Here is a 23,857-nt window from a genome sequence, read left to right on the forward strand (position 1 = left end):
GGTTGGTCACATACATTCCTGTCGTCTCTTGCTACACTTTACAGTAGCCTTGTATAACTTATAAATCACTCATAAACAGCCATGTTTTAATGTCATTTTACAATCTTTAGAAACGATCAATAGTGCTGCATTATTTAAAGAGTTAGTAAAGACATGTTCAACCTATAAAGTCTCTGGACCTAGTCTTCTCCCTATGAAGGTTTTAAAAAGTGGTAATTATACATATATTATAAATAGCCTACAAAGTGTAAAAAGCTTGCTTAACAACCCAAATAGTAACACGATTATTAATTTTTTTGCAGTTTTTTTTGCTATTCTCTTATATTCACTATTTTGCGATTATTTTGAGATGCTGACTTAATTACTTTTAAAAGTTTACAGTGCTTTAACCTCTTACAGCTTATGTTGTTAACTATAGTGCTTATTTTTAAAAAGGTTTTGTTAAGGTAAACTTGTTGCAAGCTAAATTCTTTTGTTATTCCTGCCGGTTTAACCATTTCAGTCTGACCCATATCATGTTGCAGTATTGTATTCTTAGTCAGGACGTATAGCTGTGATAAAACATGAGGTGCCGAGCACATAATAAGCATAGCAGTGCAGGAACACATATGTGTAGCTTTTGCTATAACATTTGTTTTCTCAGAATTCACAATTTCATCTTTGAATAGCAAGAGCATAAAGGCATAAGCCGTGGTTTCCCATGGAGTCTGCTGCTACTTCATTTGATATTGTGATTGGCTAAAACCAAAGCTTTGTTGGAAAGCCACAGCTGTCACTTGGCCCAATCAGCTCTAAAAGTTCTGCTGAATTTCCCTCCTTTCTCAGAACAGAATGGATTGGAGAAGAGTTCCAGATTGATAGTGTGTGTACTGTAACTAATCCTTTTCACTGCGCATTATCAGTCTGGTTTGCCAGGTTATTATTAAGTTAGTCAAATTTTAAATTGGAACCTCACCTTGATTTATGTTGTTTTGCATTTAACCGTGCAGTTGAGTAGTTTTTTATTAAATCGTAAAGGTTTCGATAATACTTAACTGCCTCAGTTTAAAATATATGTGATCTCCCATGCTCATATGGATCTTTGCATCCGATTCTACTTCTTTTGCTCAACCAAACAGGAATAGGCAATGGTGAAAAGTTGTGTGATCCCTTTATTTGTTGCAGCTACATAAGAGTTAATAAATGGAGGCATTGGATGATGGCATCTTCTAACATTTACAGCTTCTTTTTTATTACATTTGAAGGATGAGCTAGCTCCACTGATCCAGATGTCCTTGAGGTCCTGAGGAGCCTGAGTAATGACAACTATGAAGAGCCAAAGCATTTGGGAAAATGTTGAAGAAAAAAATTGGAATGACTCAGTCTCAGTAGTTTGGCCATAATTCCAATAGGTTCTTCGTCGTGTCTTTGCTGTCATGTCTTATAATGGACCATGTTCTAAACTAGAAATGGATATGGCACCCCTAAAACCTTCACAACGATTCTGGAATGTCTGCAGAGAAACCAGGAAGTTTTACAAGCCTGCTGGAATCTTAAAAACCGGAGCCAAACTGGATGTGGTTTAGCTGGCTTCCTTCATAATTGCTGGTGTTGGGTTGTCAGGTTGGCGGTGATGGTGATGAGAGGAGGGGTGTAGAGTTCTTTGCCAGCATTCAGCATTGGAGGCATTCAGAGACACTCAGATTCTTAAAAGAGGCCGATAGAGTGTGTACGTTTATGCTTATGTATGTTTACACAATTATCGGTGTATTTTTAAGTTGTTTTGAAAGGAGTCTTGTTTAAATGATAGTGTATCAAATATTTTATTGAAAACAGTTGTCTATGGTTATTTGTGCTTCTGAGTGCATGTCTCTGTCCTGCACCTCCTCCATAAAGACTCTATCAGTCTCCGATGTCCCTGCTGCCTGTCTGGAGCCAGAACTATGAAGAGTTCAAACGACAGAGAGGAGTGGCTCCACTCTACTTTAGCCTCTCCCTAGATTCTCTTCCTTACAACTGGGGGCCATTATCTTTCTCCTTTGTGTCTTTGCTATGGGAAAAAGAGCCCACATCACTGTTGGAGAGGAACTGACACTCTATTACACTCGGTGCTGAGGAGTTAAGACACAGTGAGCTGAGCCCAGAAGCCGCCATAAGAGGTGGTCCAATTAAATAGTCAGGGGAGAGGCCAATTGACAACACAACTTCCATCCTGGCTGCATCTCTTGTAAGGCGCCTTCTCTGCCCTACTCCTAAACTCAAATAGTTGTGGCAGGAAGACTGTAACAACGGGTAAAATGCAGAGAAAGGGAAAAACCATATAAGCAACTCTGCATGCTTCATGAGCTAAGGAATGGTATTTATTACTTATTCTTTTGGAAAAGAATGAGCTTGTCTCATGCACCTCACAAAATAAGGGGCCATTTTGCTTTGCTATTCACTAAATTGCAAGTTAATACTAAGAACCTTTTTATCTACTTAGGAAGTAAAGAAAGCATACTGTGTCTGAACCATAGCGATTCCAATAGGTGGCAAAACATTAGCAGATGAGTTGCACAGTAACCTTGGCCTCCAGCAAATGCCATTGAGAACATAGGAAATGTTTTTCTATTCGCAAAGGAAAAAAGATCCTAGTCATGTGATAGTTATGTTCTTTTTGTAGATATTATAATTCAGTTGCTGTCATTAAGGTAAAAAATTCTATTTTCATTTGAGCAGTTATACGCCCAGCTAAGATTCTGCTCCTCTTAGCCTGAGATGATGAATCTCAAATAGAAAAGGTGGATCACATTTTTCACTTTGGGGCCCCAGATTAATATTCAGATCAGGGCCAATGTAGCAATACTAAAGTGACATAAAATTAAGGAAGAGGACTGAAGAAAAGAAAAAAGCAGGCAGTTTAACAGTGCCTTCCCAACACATTAAAAGGCAAGAATTAAATGGCTTTTCAACATATCCATATGTTTCACCTAAGGACTGAAATGAACAGAAATGTTACTTATCTGTATTGAAGAGCAAAGACCGAGGTCACACTTGTTGCTTGCAGTTATACACAACAGATCCCTGGACTTCAGCCAAGAGTATTGTGTATTCCATTCGGTACTTCTTTAGCCCCAGGATGCTATCTTATGCCCCATTTACACTCCCGTTTTGAACCCGTGCCGAGATCGATCCAAGCATGGTAACTGAGATAACTGTTGAGTGCAAATGGCACGCAAAACTGAACCAGCCCGCGCCAGACACAAACGAACCGCACTAAACTGGTATTAGTTCATCAGTAGTGCGCGCCGCGGTTCAGTTCTGGTACGGTTCTCAGATAATAAAGATCACATGAGCAGAACGCGTCATCTCCTTACAGTCAGCCTCCGTAATCATGAAATGTCAGACATTCATAAAAATCCTACCTTGCCACACAGTCTCCAGTGATGATTCTGCTTAGCAGTGTGATAAGCCTCAATGTCTGTCTTTGTTTCCTGCGTCTGTAAGCCCTAATAAGGCCGACTCTGTTAAGTAAATTAACCAAACACTGCCTTCTTCCCCTGACTCTTTCCTCTAGAGAGCAGTAGTATGGTAGAAGGAACCAGGTTCGGCACAGTTAACTGATCCAAGCCATCAGCAGTCGGAACTCGGCATTGGTTTTCTATAGTCTTTGACACCTTACGTGTCTAGGGTATAGGGTTAGATTAGTGATTTTCGACCATTCAGTGGTAGCTCAGAGAAGTACTCTTCTTTGCAGTTTCATGGCAAAAGTATTTTAAGAAAGAGGCCCCTGTCATCAAATACAGATCATGACTGAAATAACAAAAATCTAGATAACAGTAACTTTAATTAAGCCAGAATTACACTGTGCGATTTTCGAAGCGACTTTCCAGTCGTGTGAGAATTTTCAGGGGCGATCAGCCTCTTACAACCACCTCCCGATCAGGAATTGTGAGGTCGGGAGTAAATTAAACATGTTTGATTTTCAGTCGACCGTCGTGGGCAAATCGCTCAGTGGGTAATCGCAAACAAGGACTCTTCTTCTTCTTTCTCTCAGTTGAAAACACAGAATCATGGCGGGGGTGCGAGTAAAATTGAGTTCTGTCTGTAAAATTGACAGTCCGTAGTAGCCACGTTTGGTCAGCCATGCATTTGTCCAAAAATGTTGCCGCCTTTTCTTTTTATTTAATTGCACAAATTGCCAAGGCAGCGCGTTTCACTCTAGTAATCTTCATATTCTTCTTCTACTCGCTTGGCTTCTGGATAGATGAGTCCAAGGAGCGCAATCTCACTAAGGAGCTCAGTCCGACGTGGATTTGAAAAATCATACAGTGTATGCCTGGATTTAGTTTCCTTGATACGGTGGAGAGAAAGAGCCTTTGAGATCAACCTGCAGCCACAGAGTAGCCAAACCCCAGCTCTGCCTGCTCAGTTATTTTGTTCTTGGTAAAGACACTTCACCCACTTTGCCTATTGATGGCTGTCAGAAGGCCCAGTGGTGTCTGTGAATGGCAAACTCGCTTCTGTCATCATGCACCAAAGCAGCTGTGGCTACAGTATAGCATTCCACCATGATCGTATGTGTCAATGGGTGAAAATACTGTATAGCGCTTTGGGGTCACACTTAAACAGAAGCACTGTATTCAGCTTTGGTTCAGGTATTGAATCAGCACATCTCCTGAATTTGTATCTTTTGAGATATTCTAGGCACATCCAATACAATTTATTTTAGGTTATTTACATAGCACTAATTTAAAACACTCTATACAAACATTATTCCGTCAGATTGGTTTAAAAGATTCTGTCAATAAAAACCAGTTAAAAGAATTGAGCACTTGACTTTCAAGACAAGCTCCTCCTGGAGGCGAAGATTTTCGCTTGCATTTTGTTGTAGACTCTTCAGTAGCCGCTTACACTGATTTTTGGCTCTGTTCCGAGTTTCACTTTGGGCTTTCAGTTACACTTTGATTTATGTCTTTTTGTGTTTTCTAAGTCATTAGTTTAATATCTATTTAGCGTCATCTAAGTTGTTTTGTAGTTATATTTAAGCACTGTTGTATTTCTGAGTTACTTCCTGCTGCCCTCTCTAGTTTCCTTTCCATTAGATCCCTTCTAGATACTTGTGTCCACACTCAATTTATTGTTCTGTTTGGCTTATAGACTCCTCCTCTGCCGTTACTGTTTGCTGGATTCTCTTGATTCCTTATGTTTGTTTCCCCAAGTTTCTATTTTTTATTGTTCCTGAGTTCCTTGCCGTTTGCTTCTGGATTATTGCTTCTGGTAGAAGTAGACATACAATAAGAAGCAAATATACAAAAGTTATCTGTTAACTAACTACACAGATGGCCCCGTTCATTAAAAATACAGCCTAGAAGACGAGTTCCAAGCTAGTTCTCATCTTTGGGGAAGAACATGCTAAACTGCATTTTCCTTTGAGCATCCTTTGAGCCTTGGGATGGTTTAAAATGAGGAGCACTAGCAAAAAAGAATGTCTCAGTCCCCAGCCTTGACCTGTTACCCCTAAGACCTGATCTCAGATAAGGCAAGCAACAATAGATGGATGGATCACTTACCTGGGAGCAATGACTACAATATAGATGATTCATTTAAGGGGCTGTGAGGATTTTAAAATACTGCTTTGAAACAAATGGTAGGAAGACAGAGGCATACCAAAGTTGTTTGTCATCACAAGCTCCTCCTCCAATGATGCAGCATAGTACAGCTTCTCAAGCAGGGCTGCTTTATAGAGTAAATTTCTCCCACCTGCACTCAAATTATAGATAGGAGGATACTCCAAAAACCTACTTTTTTTTCCTGAAAGCACACCTTGAGATCATCCAGCCTTGTGACCATAAAGAAATGGCATCAAGCTTTGTTGTAGGCACTTACTCGTTTTTTTTAAAGCTTAGACAAAATTTCAAAACCCCGTCATTATGGCTAACTGTCCCGCCAAGGCCTCAGTGCATTTTTCTGGCTGTAGATTCTTGTCTGTAAGCTTCCTCAAACCTCTCGTTCTCTAGGTTCACTATTTGCACCAAAGGATATTTAAGTGATATCACTGAATTCTTCTAGAAAAACAAACAAGCAGAAGATGGAGGTCAACTTAAACTGTGCAGATCTGGACATCAGGCCCCCGTCAAGGCACACTGAGATAATAGCACATTTTGAAACAAAATAGGTACTACACAGAGTTGCCTGGAACACTTCCTGTTTCTCTGTGTCTCAGGAACGACTGAAGATCTCTCACCTCAGCTCAGGGTGTTAATTATGGCCCCTTGCAGCTGCCACGCTCACCAGTTACTGAACATGCTAGCACATGCAAGCACAAAGGGGATCCACGCTCTCTGAGGGGGATTATGGGCTAATGTGCAGTGCAAGTTGGGGATACAGAGGCTTACTCTTTTAGGTACTTTTCCACATCAGATGTGCTGAATTTAGGCCAGTAAATGATACCCGGTGGGACTGTTCTATCAGTCATGCTCCAAGGTTGGTAGTGTGTTTTTGTTCAGGTATCAAACATTATATTTGGTACTTTGTTCCTAATGTTATGCTGAGTCTGGCTGCCAGAGTTGTATTTTGTCTGTGTCTGCTAAATGAGAAACCTTGGTTCTGCCTCTTTGCCTCCGGGCTCTAACTAAACCTGGACTAGGCCCGAGTAAGCATTTGGGTGGCTTTTCAGAAGCCTGAAGCTGCCCCGTCCTGATGCTCCACTACAGATTCTCCCCTCCCCTCGGTAATTACAGGGTGTAAAGGGGCCTCTCTGACGTATGAAATGGATTTATTTTAGTGAGTTTCCACAGAGGTTAAAAGAATGCCACAGCTTGAGCACACGCACACCAGGATACACCCATAGGCTCAGTTGTTGCTGCCTATGACTCAAAGTAAAAAAGCCTCAGGGTTTTTATGGTGGTGAATTTATTCAATTTTTTTTAAAAGCCTGAATAAACATGTTAAGATATTGAATGTTGTAAGTAAGTTTGAGTTAAAGATTAGAAGCAGTTGCAATTGAATCTGCTGTAGATCTGGTGTCTTCATTTTGTTGGACATTGGAAGCTAGACCTAACTGCTCCTGCTTCTAGACCCAAACCACAGCAAACATCTGAAAATCTTGATGTTTGATACAGTTGAATGTAATGTAAGAATTGTCACTTTTGCATTGGGTGGTTGTTTACACAGAAGCTGCTGATTATTTACGTATTAACATAGTTGTTGCACCACCATTTATCCAAGATAACATACTGAGAACAAAACTTACAAAAAGTTAACGGATATTAGAAATGTTTGATATAACACAATTTTGTCACTAACACAGATATTTTTCAAAAGAGTAATGTTCTGTTTTGTTTGCAGTTTCTATTCAAATGTAGACATTTTTTTAGAGAAAAATGCACTTTTAAAAAACCTTTTTGCCTGAATATCTTTAAAAACCTGTAGTGTATCCACATGGACTAGAAACTGAATGCTTAACACAAAATGCTACATGCTGACAGAGGTAGCTGTAATTTTAGAAATAATCAGGGTCTTTTTCTTTCGAGTTTTTAGTTAATGGTAAATGACCAGTACTTATATAGCGCTTTTTTAAGTCAGGAGACTTGAGCAAAGCGCTTTACACAACATTCAGTCATTCACGCACACACTGATGGTGGCAAACTACATTGTAGCCACAGCTGCCCTGGGGCTCACTAACTGAGCCTGCTGTACACTGGTGCAACTGGACCCTCTGACCACCGTCAGTAGGCAATGCAGGGGAGGTGTCTTACCCAAGGAGCTACCGACACTGAAAGCCGGAGCCAGGGCTCGAACTGATTGAAACACTCCGACTGCAGGGCAAACTCCTGCACCCGACACCACTGTCTGCATGGTATTATTAACATGATCAGTGCATACTGGTACGGAATAGATAAAACTTGACACAAGGGAGCATCTGATCCAACAAAAAATCGCATCATACATAGTCGTAGGAATTCCGTGGCCAAAACGGATGGGGCTAGCCAGACAGCGCATGTTTCTCTGCAACTAGGCTGGCATAGGTCTAACAGATACAGACCACTGGTCTATTTTGGTTGGAGCTAAATAAATTTCATAGGAAGGCCATTATTTGCATGGGAAGAGAGACACATGAGCTACGTTTACATGGACACAAATAATCGGATTGAAGGCCTGATCAGATCAAAAATGTTTCATGTAAACATGTCAGACTGAAGATTCTAATCCGATTCGGTCCGATCGGAAATAAATTTAATTCCGAAAGAGAGAGGTGGTTTTTGCCGATCGCCATTCTGATTGGCGTCCATGTAAACACCCATTCGGATCTTAAGAGTAAAATAATCTTCACTGCGCATGTGTGCGACGTCAGCGTGACGTTTTTCCGCCTTGTCAACAACAGGAAACCACCGGTCGCTCTCGCTCTTGTTGTGAACAACATGGCGGGAGGAGTCTAGGAACGCCGACTTATACATTCAAGTTCATTTAAAGCTGCAGGAAGCAGGAATTTATCCTCCTCCTCTTCCTCTTTTCTCTCTCCACAGCCCACTCGCTCTCTCACGCCGGTTCAATCGCTCATTCTCTACATTTTCTCTCGGACATTTCGCTGCCAAGCGCTTTTTTCCTCCTCTCTCCGTTTTTCTTTCCGCTCGCTCCGAGCGCATCGTTTGTCAGGCCTCCCAAAAACCAGACGCAGACAGAACTGCCAAGTTTGGCAGGAAGTTCTGCGCATGCTTAAAAGGTTTAATCTGATCCAACGCTTGGTACATGTATACACACGTCATGATCGGATCATTTCATTTAGTGTCCATGTAAACGGAGATTTTGAATTTCTGATCAACCAAAGTTTGGATCGGATCGGGGAAATTTTGCGCATGTAAACGTAGCTAGTGAGAGTAAAACATATATGCTTTTGGGAAATAAAAATTCAGATATTTGAATCTCAAACAAAACCAGCCAGATTTATTTCATATTGGTTTGTTTGGAAATGCAAAGTGCGTATAGGGGTTATTCCAGGATTTGAGGACAATTAAGGTTCCAATATAAAAGAAAAAATCTTCTTTCATAACAAACAGGTACTAAAGTATTATAAAATACATTTTTGCAGCTCATCTGTTGACCGCACACTTTTTATGAGGCATTACATCAATTATGTAATGTGTTACATATACTCAGGCACCTGAAAAATTATATGGATTAATATAATCCATATATTATTATAATAGTCAATTACGACATTCAGGAAGTTGTTACAAATTCTAATGGTAATGAAAAAGTAGTTATAGTCCATAAAAACTATCAAAAATTGTAAAAATTAAACATTAAACAAAGAAATATTGTATTTCAGCACACTGACTGTAAAGGGATACATCCCTTGACAGTCGCAAATCAAAGCAAATGTGGAACAATGATAGTATTTATATTTTATTATGAGTAATGGTTTTCACTGCCTTGGGTGACATTATGGCAGAAAAGATTAAGAATATATGAAAAAAAATTATCAGAGCAATCAATCTTACCATGTAATTTCTGCTGAGTCTTGTAGTTGACTTTTTCCTTTTCTTATTCTCCATATGGCTTTAAACGTTTTTGTTATTCCAAATATCATGAGGGGCATGACTTTAGAGCATAACTACTAACATATAGAGTATGTCTAGTAATGGATCAGCTAAATCATATCAAAAAGATCTCACAGTAAAATTATCTTGTTTTGCTATACTGTATTTGATTTGTAACTTTGTCATCATGAGGGAGAGACCAGTATCAAAAGCAATTTCTGTCGATGCTCAGAACAGAGGACCCAGTTTTCAAAGCAGACAGACAGTTTTATATCTTAAAGAAGCGTTTATTAAAAGTAACGGGTCTGCAGTGAACAGTGAGGTCGTCTAAGGCAGGAACCTCTGCAGGAAGAGAACACAGTTTATTAACCACGTCTATCTGGCGGAGGATGATTATGAACGTCACTAACCCGTTCTTAAAGTTCAGTCTTTCCCCAGAGAACAAGTTTGGTTCCAGCCGGTCGGCTGCCGAGAAGACCCGACAGGGGCCGACCAGAGAGTCCCGTATGCTGAAGTCACGGAGGTTGAAGGACAGGCAGAAGATCAGATCTAAATAGATGAAGGAAGGCATGATAATCTGCAGGGCGAAACCAAAGCAACTTTTGGGGAGGTGCTCAGGAGTCCAGGCCAGAAGATCAGAGATCCGAAGAGATACCACAGGGAAATCCATGTCAATGTCAGGAAACAGTTCCAGGTTTGGTTAACAAGCAGAAACCAGCAGAAGTCCGAAGACAGGTCAGGCAAACGGATTATAACAGGAACAGGCAGGCTCAGAGGTCCGAAGGCAGAACGGGTCAGGATTCGGCAATTAGAACACACTTAGATTTGCTAGAAGACTCTCACCAAGGGCTTGAATAATCTGGCACTGATGACTGGAAGAGGACGGGTTAAATAGAAATTGGAGCAGGTGAAATAGATGAGTGGTAATGACAAAACTGGGCGGCGCTTGTTTACTAGGTAAATGAAATGAGTAATCAAGCCATACATCAGTGCCAAGATCATGAAAATTTCAGGGTTATATTTAGAGCTTTGTGGTATCATAAATGATATTAAGGAATCAAATCTAATCAAATTTAAATTTTTGTAAGCACAGCTATTATTTACATAACAGGGATTATGCCTATGATTTATTAAAAATTTTCAGGAGGGGACATTAAATTTCCTCCAATTCTGGAATGTCTTATACAGCAAGAAGGGCAACCTCAGACATAAAAAAATCAATAAAACATTTCAATAAACAGGGTACTTACACATCATAGAAGCTCAGAATTAAAAAAGATTAAAATCAAAAAGATTAATGAAACAATGACCTTCTCTAAGCTTGTTAGAGCAGCAACCACACATAATTTTCACTACCTGGCTTTAAGGAGGAGGAAATTTTAGGACATACCTTACCATGAATGCTCAATCTAGTTCAGTCAGTGCTCCATAGAGGGACCTTTTATGCAGCCAGTGTTACAAAACATAAAAAAAAAGAAAAAATATCCAAGGTTGTAGAGTCAGATGCAAGTGATGTGTTTTAGACTTAAATATTTCAGTAATCATGAGTTCTCACTATCTTAGAAATTTCTCTCTCCTTAATTAAAAAAAACCAAAACAATATAAGGTTTATTAGACCTAGCTTATGTATCCAGGGTATTTTAGTAGTGTGCCAGAAAGCGTTAAAGCTGGTATGGTTGTGGTTTTCGCTGTCTGTGAGTCAGATTTTTTGCATATGCAAAGCAACAGACATACTAACATGCTGCCTTCTAATATAATAATCTTGTAGAATAAAGCGTCTCATGTTCATCAATCTCCTCGAAGTTTCCACAACCTCTTTCATCAAAACTAGTGTGTTTATTTGGAAGACCCAACAGAATTATTGTTTTGCCTCCTGAGCGGTTGAGAAAAAAAGAGAACATCTAGGAACATTGCGCCCCCTTCTTTTCTCCAGAGCCTCCTAATATGTTCCATATTGTGAGTTGAAATGGGTTGGACTCAGGAAATGCAGTCACTCTGCTATACCTTCCAAGCTTCCAACTTGAGGTTTGGCTTGTAGGGATGGTGGTTGCGCATACTGGGGCTGATTGGGTGGCGGGAGCTGGCAAAAAACCATCTCTAGGCCCGACCTAACGTTCTTTTCCATGGATTTTCTCTTTCCTCCCTGTGGGAGCTAAGACATTCATGTTAATGATTCTGTTTTGTTGTATTTCTTTGCTTGCAGAGGAGCCACATCTCTTTCAAGGCTCAGTTAAAAAGCTGTATTTTCTCATTTCAAAGCGCCTCTTAATCCTAAGAACATCATTATATTTATTAGCATCATTATATTTTTATGTGCAATTCGAACAAAAACCTAATGTTTAGACATAGCACATATTATGAAAGCCAAACCGCACTCTGTCATGTAAGATTTTCATTAAGCTGGTGCCAAATCTTGACTCACTGTAGCTGTTGAAACCTGCTGGACAGCGTAAGGCTAACCCTGAGAGCGCATATCTCTGAGAAGAGTAAGGATGAGTGAGGAGGCTCGAATTCCAGCCAACAGGTCAGGTTTCGCATTCCTGGGGCACACACTACTGCCTGTCTCCACACTGACATGCCTGTTGAGTGTATTTGTGCCAGCAAGGGGCCAGGAATGTGTGTGTGTGTGTGTGCGCGTGTGTGTATATATGTGTGTGTGTGTGTGACCACTTTAGTTTATGTGTGTGCTTTCAAACTAACATATCAAAGTGGCTATAACATGTGTTTTATGACAAATACTACAGACTCATCAAAACATATGAAGCACAGCAGGAAATTGTCTTGCAGAGAGAGATAGCTCTACTCACATTGTTTGCAATGAGCTTGGAAAAAAATAGAAAGAAAGAAAAATCCCTCCAACCTCATTTGAGCAGATTTGGTATTTTGAGAAAGGAGGAATCTGGGGACTGTTGCTTTTTATATGCAAATGGGCTATTTTCCAATTTCATTTCAACTTAAAAGCCCTGCAAAACAAATACGGCTGATTTTTGTGATAGTTCAATTGTTTTTGGGTTTTTTTGTAAGGGCAAATACCAGTGCAGCTGCGTACAATAGCTTTCAGTAATTTAACAATAGTGCTTATTTTATTATCGTTGTACAGGGTGCACAAACATTTCATGGGAGAAATGTAATCACTAATTGGATGTAAGTGTTGCATTCTTTGTTGCAAACATTGTTAACAGCAATTGTTTCTTACGGTACTTTCATTAAATGATATGTATGGTAGGTCACAGTCCCAGGACCATTCAAACCATTGGTCCTGTTCAAGGACTGTTCCAGGAATTGATAACAGTTTAACTTTACAGAGACTTTTTAGATTTGACCAAAAACATTATGTAATTGTAAAAGATAATTTTGTTGGCAGTATTGCTCTAGTGTTGCTCTGATTGAGAATAAGCGAGAAGCTCAGTCATTTGGGAAAGTCTGAGCAGAACAGCTTCTTTTATTATTGGAATTAAGACAATGCACATTAATCAACATGTCAGCTTAATGCATCAATGTAAATATGCCAGAATTAGCACAAAAGCTAACTTGCATCTGGTGTCCTAAGGCAGGTTAAAACAATAAACATTAAACAAGAAGTTACAGGAGAGAACAGAGTAGACACATACAGAGGAAATGCCAATAACTATCACAACTCAGAACAGAAGGATCCAGTAATTCGAGGTAGACAAAACAGAGGTAGCCTTAACAGTTTTGTTAACGACAGAATCAGGTGGATGGCATCTGTGTTTTGAGGCAGGAACCTCTACCGGTGGAGACAGCAGGTTAGTGACCACATCTTTCTGAAAGTGGATGATCACAAACGAGTGGGTCACTAACCTGGTCTTATAGTTCAGTCTGAGTCCCGAGGTAGAGGATTGTTCCGGCCGACTGGCTGCCAACGTGGTCCAGCGGTTGCCGCACTGCGAGTCCCAGACGCCGGTGTATTGGAGGTCAGAGGACAGGCAGGCAGAAGATCAGAACCAAGCAGATGGATGCAGGCAGGATAATCCAAAGGGCGAAGCCTTAACCGATGGGGAAGCTGAAGGCGAATCCAAGACAGAGTCTGGTAACAGTTGCAGGTTTTGGGGCTGACAGGCTGGATGAGGGCTGGCAAACTCAGTGGTCGGGAAACAGTTCCAGTCTGTACACAAGCAGGCAGAGATCAAGCAGGAGTCAGAAGACAGGTCAGGCAAATGGATCAGGCAGGGACAGGCAGGCTCAGAGGTCGAGAGGCACTGATGACTGGTCTGAAGGCTGGTTAAATAGAGGGTAATGCAGGTGGATCAGATGAGCAGATAATAAGAACTGGGATGAGCTAAGCAGGTGTGGGAAATGAGAGATCAGACCAGGTATCAGTGCAGAGATAATGACAAAATAACATAAAATCAGAATAAGATTGGGTGAACAGCCCCAAGGAAACGGATATATTTACTTGTGAACACGCGTATAGTGTAAGGAGGTTTTAAACTTATATAGGTTTTACAGCTCCAAACATGGACCAGCAGTGTATTCCATCACCGTGTTCCTCTGATGGACACAGACATTTAGCCAAATTTGGTCCAATGCTGCTGAACATTGTCAGCAATGTCTGAAAACTATCAAGACTTCAATGTTGTATTTACTTACAGTAATGATGACATAAAGGCTTTTTATCAAGAATTTTCAATTTTCTTGAAGAGAGACTTGAGGGGTTTCAGAATGGCCTCTGAAATGTGAGACTTCTCCTCTCCATCAAGAGGAGTCAGCTGAGGAGGCTCGAACATCTTGTTCCTGGTGCATCCCATTGAGAGGTGGCCTAGGGCACAGTGGAGGAACAATGTCTCATGGTGTTGTTTGTTGAATAATACCATATTCTCTAACTCACCCTTGAGGTAACTAGCCTTACATGTTGGATTTTTATGTGTAAAAATATATATATATTTTTTTTCTTCCATTTAACAGTTGTGCATATTGAATTCTTTTGGACTAATGCTATAAAATGCTTTTCAGATAAATATACCAAAAAAAAAAAAAGGACTGCTTGAAATGATGGGCCTCTTCAGTCCAATTGCTGTAGATAAAGCAGCCTTTGGTAAGGAAGTGTTGTTGCAATATAAAAAATGTTCTCACCCAAAAGGTCTCTTAAAAAAATAAATATGCCCGAGGGGGGCTACCCAACAAACCAGGTGGAGCCATTCCTAATATAATGTCTAACATCTCAGCAGCTTGGCAACACAGTCTTAATCTGAAATTCCTGGGCTTTTGTTTGTATCGCATTTCAGCTGCTCTCTAGCCCCAACTGCTCTGCTTGTCCGTGCCATCCCATATGAGGCAGTTTAACATCTTAATCTGTGTTGTCTTTCATCTGGCTCCTGTTAAAGCCTTAACAGAAAGATTCTGAATGCAAACCTCTGTCAGCACCTTGCTTTAAGAGAGCAAGGGTGTCATAGGGTAATGGGGGAAGCAGACGGAACAGAAAGAGGGGATTTGGAAAAAGATGTTGGAATTTCTTTGGAATAATTTGTTCACAAACCTGAAAAGTTTTTATTATCATAGAAATAAAAAAGTGAAAAAAAATTATATTAGTTATTCATGTTACAGTATATGGTTAGAAAACTTCAAACTTTTAAGTAGCGTTTTTTTTTTTAAATGACTAAATAAAATTCTGCTCTGGCAATCAGCTTGTATTGTTAGATTATTGTTGCTGGACCTCACTCAAGTAAGAAAGTTGGTGGTTCATTAAAATTTAATGTTACTGTACAAGACACTGTATACTCTAAAGCTATAAGACGCTAAAGACAGATACTCAATAAATACAGAGAAATCTGTGCTTTTATTTAAAGGTGCAGAAACTAAAAGAGCAAAAAGAACATGAATATTTCCTGCTACCAAAGAAACCAAATGCTCAACTCTAATGAGACTCTTATTGGACCTTCAATCCACCGTATATTTATAATATAGGTGTCAGAGACCTCATAAGAAAATGGAAAATGGTCCCAGACTCAAGGACAACCTGCAAGACTTTATAATCCAGGGCAGCAAGAACAGAATATTTCTTTTTGGTGACCAAGTCCAGGTGAGAGAACAATACTTTCTGTTCTTACTGTCATAACCTTGAAGCTTATGACTGACGTAATTTTTCATTCCGTTCCCCTGCCTAGCTCCACCCAGTTTCTCATCACTGTTCATGTGTCACCTGCTCTATTTAACCTGCCTGCTCGAAGTCACTGGTGCCGGATTATTTGAGCATTTGGTGAGAGTTATCTAGCGTACTTGTTTTTGTTCTGATTCTCTGATCCTGACCTGCTATGCCTTTGGACCTCTGAGCTTGCGTATTCCTGCTCTGATCTGTTTGCCTGACCGGTCTTTGGACTCCTGCCTGATTCTGCTTGCTTACGACCCTGTCTTCTGACATTGACCTGGATTTCCCTTTGGTACCTCTTCGGATCTCTGCTCTTCTGGCTCGAACTCCTGTGAATCTCCATGAATCCAGCTTTGGCTTTGCCTTCTGGAAAGTCCTGCCTTCCCTTGTCTACTTGGATTTGTTTGTCATCCAGTTCTTCAAGGCTTCAGCATCTGGAACTCTCTGGGAAGAGTTCGTCATGTGGTGCTAGCAGCCGTTCTGCTGGAATTCACCTCTCCCCCTGGAAAAGAACTGAACTTTAAGACCAGGTAAGTGACTCACACATTCATAATAATCCTCCATCAGATCTACGTGACCACTAACCTGAGTTTTTTCCTCTTCAGAGGGTCCTGCCTTAGACATCCCTGCAGTTATGGCACATCCTTTGTTTTGAATAAAAGCCTTTGAGAAATCAGTCACATTGTCTGTTTGCCTTGAATTCAGGGTCCTCTGTTCTGAGCCTTGACACAGACCCTCTTAATCCTCCTAATGTCCTAATATTCTATTGGTACTTATAGAAAAGCTTTGTAAATTGTGGAAGTAAAATGCTATTTAGACATGAATTCAATTTTACTTCTAAAGGCTAATAATTTACCATTTATAAAACTCAAAATGGAGAAATCCTAATCCGTGGCAATCTATTAGAAACAGGCAATGTAAGAATTTGTGTCACTCAATCAGAGTGTACAGCGGGAAAATCTATCCCTTTACAAAGAAAGAGCTCTGTTATTCCCCTTATCCGTAAAAAACAGCATGACTCATAAATTACGTGAAGATAGATGCAATGACAGAAGTTAAACATATATGCCTGCAGCATTTGTACCAAAGAATACACTGCTTGCTCTGTTGAGACCAGTGATATACCAGTGTGGTTCATTACATTGCAAAATGCTGCAAACTTTAGAGTGATCTTCTTCTTTTTCCTGGAAAACATTTAGAACCAGCTGTTAAAAAAAATCATCATTAAAGGAATAGTACACCCAAAACATGATTAGCCTTCATTTTCTACTCACCTCCATGCTGAACAACACTCTGGAGTACTTTTTTGATATCTCAAATGCATCTGGAGATCTGGGAGGCTTCTTGCTGTCTGCTGACATTCAAATAATGGAGGTCCATGGCGCCCGAGACAGAAAGGTCCATAAAAGTCCACAAAAACGTGTCAATATTCCTCCATACTGCTCGTCCAATGTAATCCAAGTGTCCTGAGTGGGTAGCATCCAGAATTTACTCGAAACGAAGTCATTTAGAATGTTTTTAGAGCATAAACAGTAGTGTATAGGATTTCCTAATAGCGCCCCCATGCGCGCTCACGATTCTACGGAAGCCGGCAGACCAAACCGGAAGGAAGTGCGCATTCAGCGTCTGGTCTGCCGATAATGCAAGCGTAGAAGAAGAAATGTGCTGTTTACCTGTGCAAAGAAAGAAACAACGAAAGAAAAATGTCTGAGGACTTCAGTGTTGAGGAAGAGCATGAGTTCTTTGCCGAGCTGAATGCGCTGGTTTGGTCTGCCGGCTTCCGTAGAATCGTGAGCGCGCATGGGGGCGCTATTAGGAAATCCTATACACTACTGTTTAGGCTCTAAAACGTTCTAAATGACTTCGTTTCGAGTAAATTCTGGATGCTACCCACTCAGGACACTTGGATTACATTGGACGAGCAGTATGGAGGAATATTGACAAGTTTTTGTGGACTTTTGTGGACCTTTCTGTCTCGGGCGCCATAGACCTCCATTATTTGAATGTCAGCAGACAGCAAGAAGTCTCCCAGATCTCCAGATGCATTTGAGATATCAAAAAAGTACTCCAGAGTGTTGTTCAGCATGGAGGTGAGTAGAAAATGAAGGCTAATCATGTTTTGGGTGTACTATTCCTTTAAGATGTTTTAAGATTTCTGTAGTGTTTATGACTTGAGTTTAGAAGAGTCTGCTTTTAAATTGGAAAATTGGTAAATAAGCTTCCCTATTCAATTTCTTTACAGAATAGTTTTAAGAACTGAATATGCAAATGCTGGTCATACATTTAGGCCAAATCTTATTTTCCATAAGGGTCATTGCATGTGACTTGAAAGGACTGCAAGAGATTTGTGAAAGTGTTGGGGGGAAAAGGTCTCCAGATTTTACGTCAGACGAGAAAATTCCAGTGAAAACTGGATTCACCTAAAACAAAACATATGGAAAATTTCAGATTATCAAGCGGTAAAGTGCTTCAATTCTCTAAGTACCCCTTCCCTCTATGTTAACTGGCAACACTGCAAAGCAGCTTGTGTAAATTCTAAGTCATCTGGTCATGTCAACTACTTACAGGATTGAAGCTGAGGCAACCAGACTCCCCTCAGTTCTTCTGTTTTGACACCTATCCAGTAGTCTTTGTCAATTCTGTTGGCTCACAGCCTGAAAACGATGCATAGTGGAGATTCTCAGTCATCCAGTACATAGTCATTCCAAAAATAAATAAAAATAAAAAAACAAACCACTGGACTTTGTTTTCCAAGTTTGAAGATGTTTCGCTTCCCATTCAGGAAGCTTTCTCAATTCAAAATCTCTGGAGTAGTGTTAAGTTCCAGGCTTATAGGGTGGCCCAAACAAAGGCTTTGTTATGAATTAGAAAACATGCAAATTGCACCAACAAAACAGGTCCATCCCTTAATACTGTATGTATTAAGTACATGCCTTAGACAACTTTTATTTTTACATTTTGTTTTCTACAGCTTTCAGACTGTGGACGAGCAGGAGCTCAGCAGCAAAATGAACATTTTCAGTACATAAATTGCGGGAGTGATCAAAAAACATGGTGTAAAAACACATTAATATGGAGTATCCAAAAAATCCATCTTGAGCAATAAATTTTCGATTCTTTGCTAGGTTGGACCCTTTTCACATGGAAGCGCTTTATGTCACTTCAGCAGAAACAGCGCAGGAAGGTTCGATCTAAAGTAAATTTGGGGAAAATAGGCATTATCACTGAGTTGTCAGTCTGCTCATCAAAGAATCTCTTAGTCCATACATCCATCCATTTTCCATCACACTAATCCCAAGCAGGGTCATGAGGGGTGCTGGTGCCTATCTCACGCTGCTTACTGGCGAGAGGTGGGGTACATCCTAGACAGGTCCCCAGTCCATCGCAGTGCAATGTTTTAGGCAAGGCAAGGCAAATTTATTTGTATAGCACAATTCAGTACAAAGACAATGCAAAGTGCTTTAAATGGTTAAAATACAGGAAGATAAAACAGAATCAAAGCAAGTAGGAAACAAATAAAAAATAAATAAAATAAAATAAAAAATGCAGAAACAAAAAAGAATATTAAAAACAGTCGGACTAAAGAAAATATGTTTTCATAATACATAGTCATAAAGCGTCAAATAAAAGGCCAGAGCTTAAATATATTTTTCAGTAAAAACTTACATAATGTCTTTTTATGAGACCTCATGTGTAATGCATTCTCTGAGTAAATGTGTCTCTTGGAAAAAGATCTGTAATGTACAAATAGTAGCAAATCCAGCTCATCTTGTATATTGTATTTCCTAAACTGTTTCATAGTTCGCAACCAGCCGTAGTTTTAAAACTCATCCCTCTTTGGCGTCAGCTCCCAAACCAGGTGCAATTATGTTGTTATCTGCCCGGCTCTTGGCAGCTTGTTCCATGATGTTATGGTTCTCAGGGATTCTTTCGCAAATCTATGTGAAGGAAGGCCCACCCCTTCGCTTGTGGCTGCAGGTCCGAGTGGCGGCAGCCAGTCAGAGCCTCAGGGACTACCGATGTTCTTACAGCCATTAACAAGATGAGCAACGACTAATGTGAATGAACAAGCAACAAGAGCCATGTCTGCCTCAGTACAGAGGGACTTTATGTATCCAACCAGCAGGCATTATTGTGAGGGGGAGGAGGAGGCTTAGCATGAAAAAACAATCAAATCAATTCACAAAGCCATCTTCTCTCTCCACAAGAAGAAATGTAATTGCTGAGGTTTTTTTTTTTTTCATTTTCTTCTTTTGCGTGCATGAACAAAATGAAGCAATCTATGGGAATTAATATAAATGCTGTAATAGCTGCCTTGAGGGCCACTGAGAATTGTGATAATAGCCGGCGCCGTGCAAGCAGAGAAAAAGAAAATCCAAAATGCTCATTACACTTGCTTATGCATTCTTACTGAATGGCCCACATGCTGCAGCTTGCCCCTACTGTTTTCAAAGAGTGCACATTCATCTGCATTGAAGCCTGTCATTTCTAAATGAGCAACAAATCAATGCAGCAGGGATCTGTTTGGACTAAGTATGAGGAAAAGGATGCAAAACCTTTTTTGTTTTCTATAGTTTGTTAATATTTATTTAGAATTAGTTTAGATATCTTACCATTACTGATGGGTATGTCAGTAACTAATTGTTTTTTATTGAATAGCCACATTTTAGGTCTTTGCATATCAAAGCGTTAAAAGATTTAGACTTAGAAAACATTTATTGTCTTTTTGTATACACAGAGTGTATGCAAAATGAAATTTAGCTTTGTACAGCTTTCAGACAGTGAATGAGCAGCAGCTTAGCAGTAAAATTAACATTTCTATTCCATAAAGTGCAACAGTGATCAATTGTAAACAGTGTGGGAGGAAAAAAACATGGTGCAAAAACGCAATTGAGTGTTTCAAGCAAATATATATGGTGCAAATATGCAGATTTCCATTCTTGAGCTCCAATGCCAAGCCTTCGCCATCTGTTGCAGGTTTAAATTAAGGGCAGGGTAAAGTTTTTCTACACTGTTTGTTTTTTTTTTTTGTCCAGCATGTGCATGTTTTAGACACTGACAGGCATTTGCTAGTATTTGATTGACAGGGCAGCAGTAGATGATGTACTGTATCATGGGATTTCTTCCCTCCAACAATGGCTCAGGTCTAGTCTGAAAGAAGGATTCAAATCTCCAAGGAGGCTCTGCGTAAGTGTCTGTGTGATCACCATTCAGGAACACAAACACCAGGAGGTGGTTTTAGCAGGGCATACTGCTGGAGGCTAATCAGACTTACTGTACAGTACCAAGAATCAAAGAGCTGTTTTATTTGGTTATTACTGGATAAATATTTGGGGGTCCATTATGAGGTTACACCTACAGACATGGATTATTGAGACAGTGGGAGTTTGTTTTTTATCCTTTTTATCTTTCCCTCCCTACTCTAACTCCCCCCCCCCTCCCTCCTTCAGCAAAGTTTTTAATATCAAAGTGTGCAGTCTGACAGGAGTACTACTCAAACAAGGGCTCTTTTGTTGGGGCTCCCTCCAACCGGCCAGGAACGACAAGAACTTGTCAACCCTTATTCGGTTAGAAAGAAAGATAAAGAGAGGTGAAAAGGGCTGGGGCTGAACCGGCTCTTCTGCAGCATACAACAGGGATTATTTAGGTGTCTAGCAGCGCATATGAAACTGAAGAACATAATTGCGGCTTATTAAGGAGTTGACATACTGGAGATATATATACATTAAAAAATCCTTTTTCAGATTATATTACAATCTGAGAGATTATAATTATAATCTTATGTTTAATATGATTATATATAAAAGGGACCAACTCTTTCTGACTGTGGGAGATGGGAAATAAACCAAAAAAAACATTTTGGAGGTTCACACTTCCCCTGCTGACAAAGTCTTATGCAATTTTAATGCCAAACCAAATGTTTTCTTTATCTGTGTGTGTTTGAGCCATCGGATCTACTTTTGAAAATATTTTCTTCTTTCTATACTTTTTTTCCTTTCATGATTATTTATTTACAAGCTTCTATTAAGATGAATTTGAATTAGAGAGTGTTAGATAGTGCTATTTTATGAGAGTAATGTACAACAGTGTTTGTTTTTCCAACAAAAGTATCTTTGTTTTATGGGGCCATAGTGGGTTTAGAAGTTAAGTTTTGTTCTGTAACTGGTAGTTTGCTGGTTTGAGGCCCTATCCTGTCTGTCTCAGTTGTTGTGTCCTTGGGCAAGACATTCCACTGACCTTACCTGCTGTTGGTGATATGTGGGTTGTAAAGGAGCCTCCCCTCTGTCAATCAGCTGAAGCTGCAATGTGCTTTACCATTATCAGCATGTAAATGAATGAAAGTAGTGTAAAGTGATTAAGGGTCCTGGGAATAAATAAAATGATATAGAAGTACAAATCATTTTATTCCTAAATGTAAAATTTTGTTTGTTTACAACAAAACTTTTTAAATATGCATAGCACCTTAGACTATATCTCTTTTAGTGACTTATTCAAGCCTTTCGAATATTTCAACTCTGACTCACCATCAAAGCCAAATAGCTGCTTAGCTCAGGGAAGATCTAAATTGTTGACATATTACCCTACTTCAGGATAAAGGTGTGTGCAAATCATTCCAACAGTACTGTTAGACAAAATCAGGTGTCATTTTAATGTTTCTCATGACCATTTGGCATAGTAACAGTCTCCTACAAACATAGGAATACTGCTAGCTTCAGTTGTGAGGCAAATGAATCAAAAGTGTTAAAACAACAAAAAAGAGCACTTAACAATTATTGTGTCATTCCATCCTTGCAAACATTCTATGTGTTAATAAACCAAATAGCCTCCCTTTGTTTAGACAATGCAAGCCTGGAAAAGTGAGAAGACATATCTGTACAAGAAAATACATTTTCCAGATTTTGCTGCTGAAATCATAATATTTGTCTCACGGTGATCTGATGAAAGCTGCATGTCTGCCTATTGATAGCAGAGCAAATAACTGAATCTGTATTTACTGAAAAATATCACGTAGGATATCAGAACATGTCCAACAGATCTGTGTCTGATCTGCGCTTTTTTTTTTTTTGGCTTGGTCACCAGTACTGAAGGTACCCAAAGCTTAATTAGATAATTTTTATTGGACGGGTTGGAAAATAAAAATACTCAACAATTGCAAAGTTGGTTGAAAAAGAGAAGATCAAAACAAGAAGATTTAACGAACAGCTCATTTGATTTGTCTAGCGACATTGGCAGTAATGTGAGAACAACAGCACGCAGAATACATTGAGTTTTTACCACTTAAGGTTAAGTATTTTTAACTGTATAGGATCTAAGCTACAGCTTAGATCCTATACAGTTAAAATTAACAATGTAACTGTATTTTTTGCAATGCAGCTTTTTACAGCATGGAGCTGTTTCACAGACAATAGGGGCATATTTAAAAGGAATTGGTCATGTACTATGCTTTTATGGTACCCTACAGGCTTATATTTTATTTCTGCATTGTACGCTTTCTGTTTGCTGTATTTGTCAGTAAACAAAGTGCTTTGTACAATATTTGCCATAACTAGACTGTCTAAATGGAGGTATAATATTGGGCATGTGCAAAATCAGTAAACAAGGATGTAATAGAGTCCAGCTGGTCAGCAACACCCAAAAGAGGTATATGCTGTGCAATGCAGAGAGGGATGCTCTGATCTTTATATCGGATGAACCAAACAACCTCTCCACAGATGCAGGGCTCAACACAGATGGGCTACCTCCTCTGGACAAGACTTATGGGAACAGAATGTTTACATTTTGGACAAAGAAGACAGGTAGTTTGAGAGGGGTGTGAAGGAAGCCATTTATGTTAAGGGAGAAAAAACAACCTTTAACAGAGGGGATGGACTCAGGTTTCAGCTCTCAAAAACCTACAACGCAGCAAGAGAGTTGATTCCTTCCCACTATCATCTCAACCTTCATCGCCATACAGGTGACCAAAATATCTCGCCCGGTCAGCCAGGCCAACAATGACCCTAACGGCTCCCTTTTCAGAGACATAGACATGTATCGGGTATTGCAGGCTAACAATGACCTCAACGACTCCCCATTACTAAAGTTTTCAATTTGCATGTTTTCTAGGCCATAATAAGGCTTTGTTGGGCTATTGTATAAAAGCTTGGAACTCAACGCTAATCCAGACATTTTGAATTGAAAAAGCTTCTTGAATGGGAAGCGATATTCTTAAAACTTGGAAAACAAAGTCCAGTCTGTGTTTTTTTTTTTTTTA

General features: G+C 39.7%; 1 long non-coding RNA gene across 2 annotated transcripts; it reads left to right on the forward strand.

Moving 5' to 3' along the window:
• Positions 1-11,937: 11,937 nt before the first annotated feature.
• On the forward strand, positions 11,938-16,282 carry LOC119780352. Of its 2 annotated transcripts, XR_005280380.1 has the most exons (3): positions 11,938-12,024; positions 15,958-16,136; positions 16,212-16,282. It is a non-coding gene; the product is annotated as an uncharacterized LOC119780352 (long non-coding RNA). The 2 variants fall into 2 exon arrangements; XR_005280379.1 differs by lacking the exon at positions 11,938-12,024 and having other exon boundaries at positions 15,599-16,136.
• The last annotated feature ends 7,575 nt before the right edge of the window (positions 16,283-23,857 follow it).

This window comes from Cyprinodon tularosa, unplaced genomic scaffold (genome assembly GCF_016077235.1).
Source record: "Cyprinodon tularosa strain WSP-4 unplaced genomic scaffold, ASM1607723v1 ctg16, whole genome shotgun sequence".
Lineage (NCBI taxonomy): Eukaryota > Metazoa > Chordata > Actinopteri > Cyprinodontiformes > Cyprinodontidae > Cyprinodon > Cyprinodon tularosa.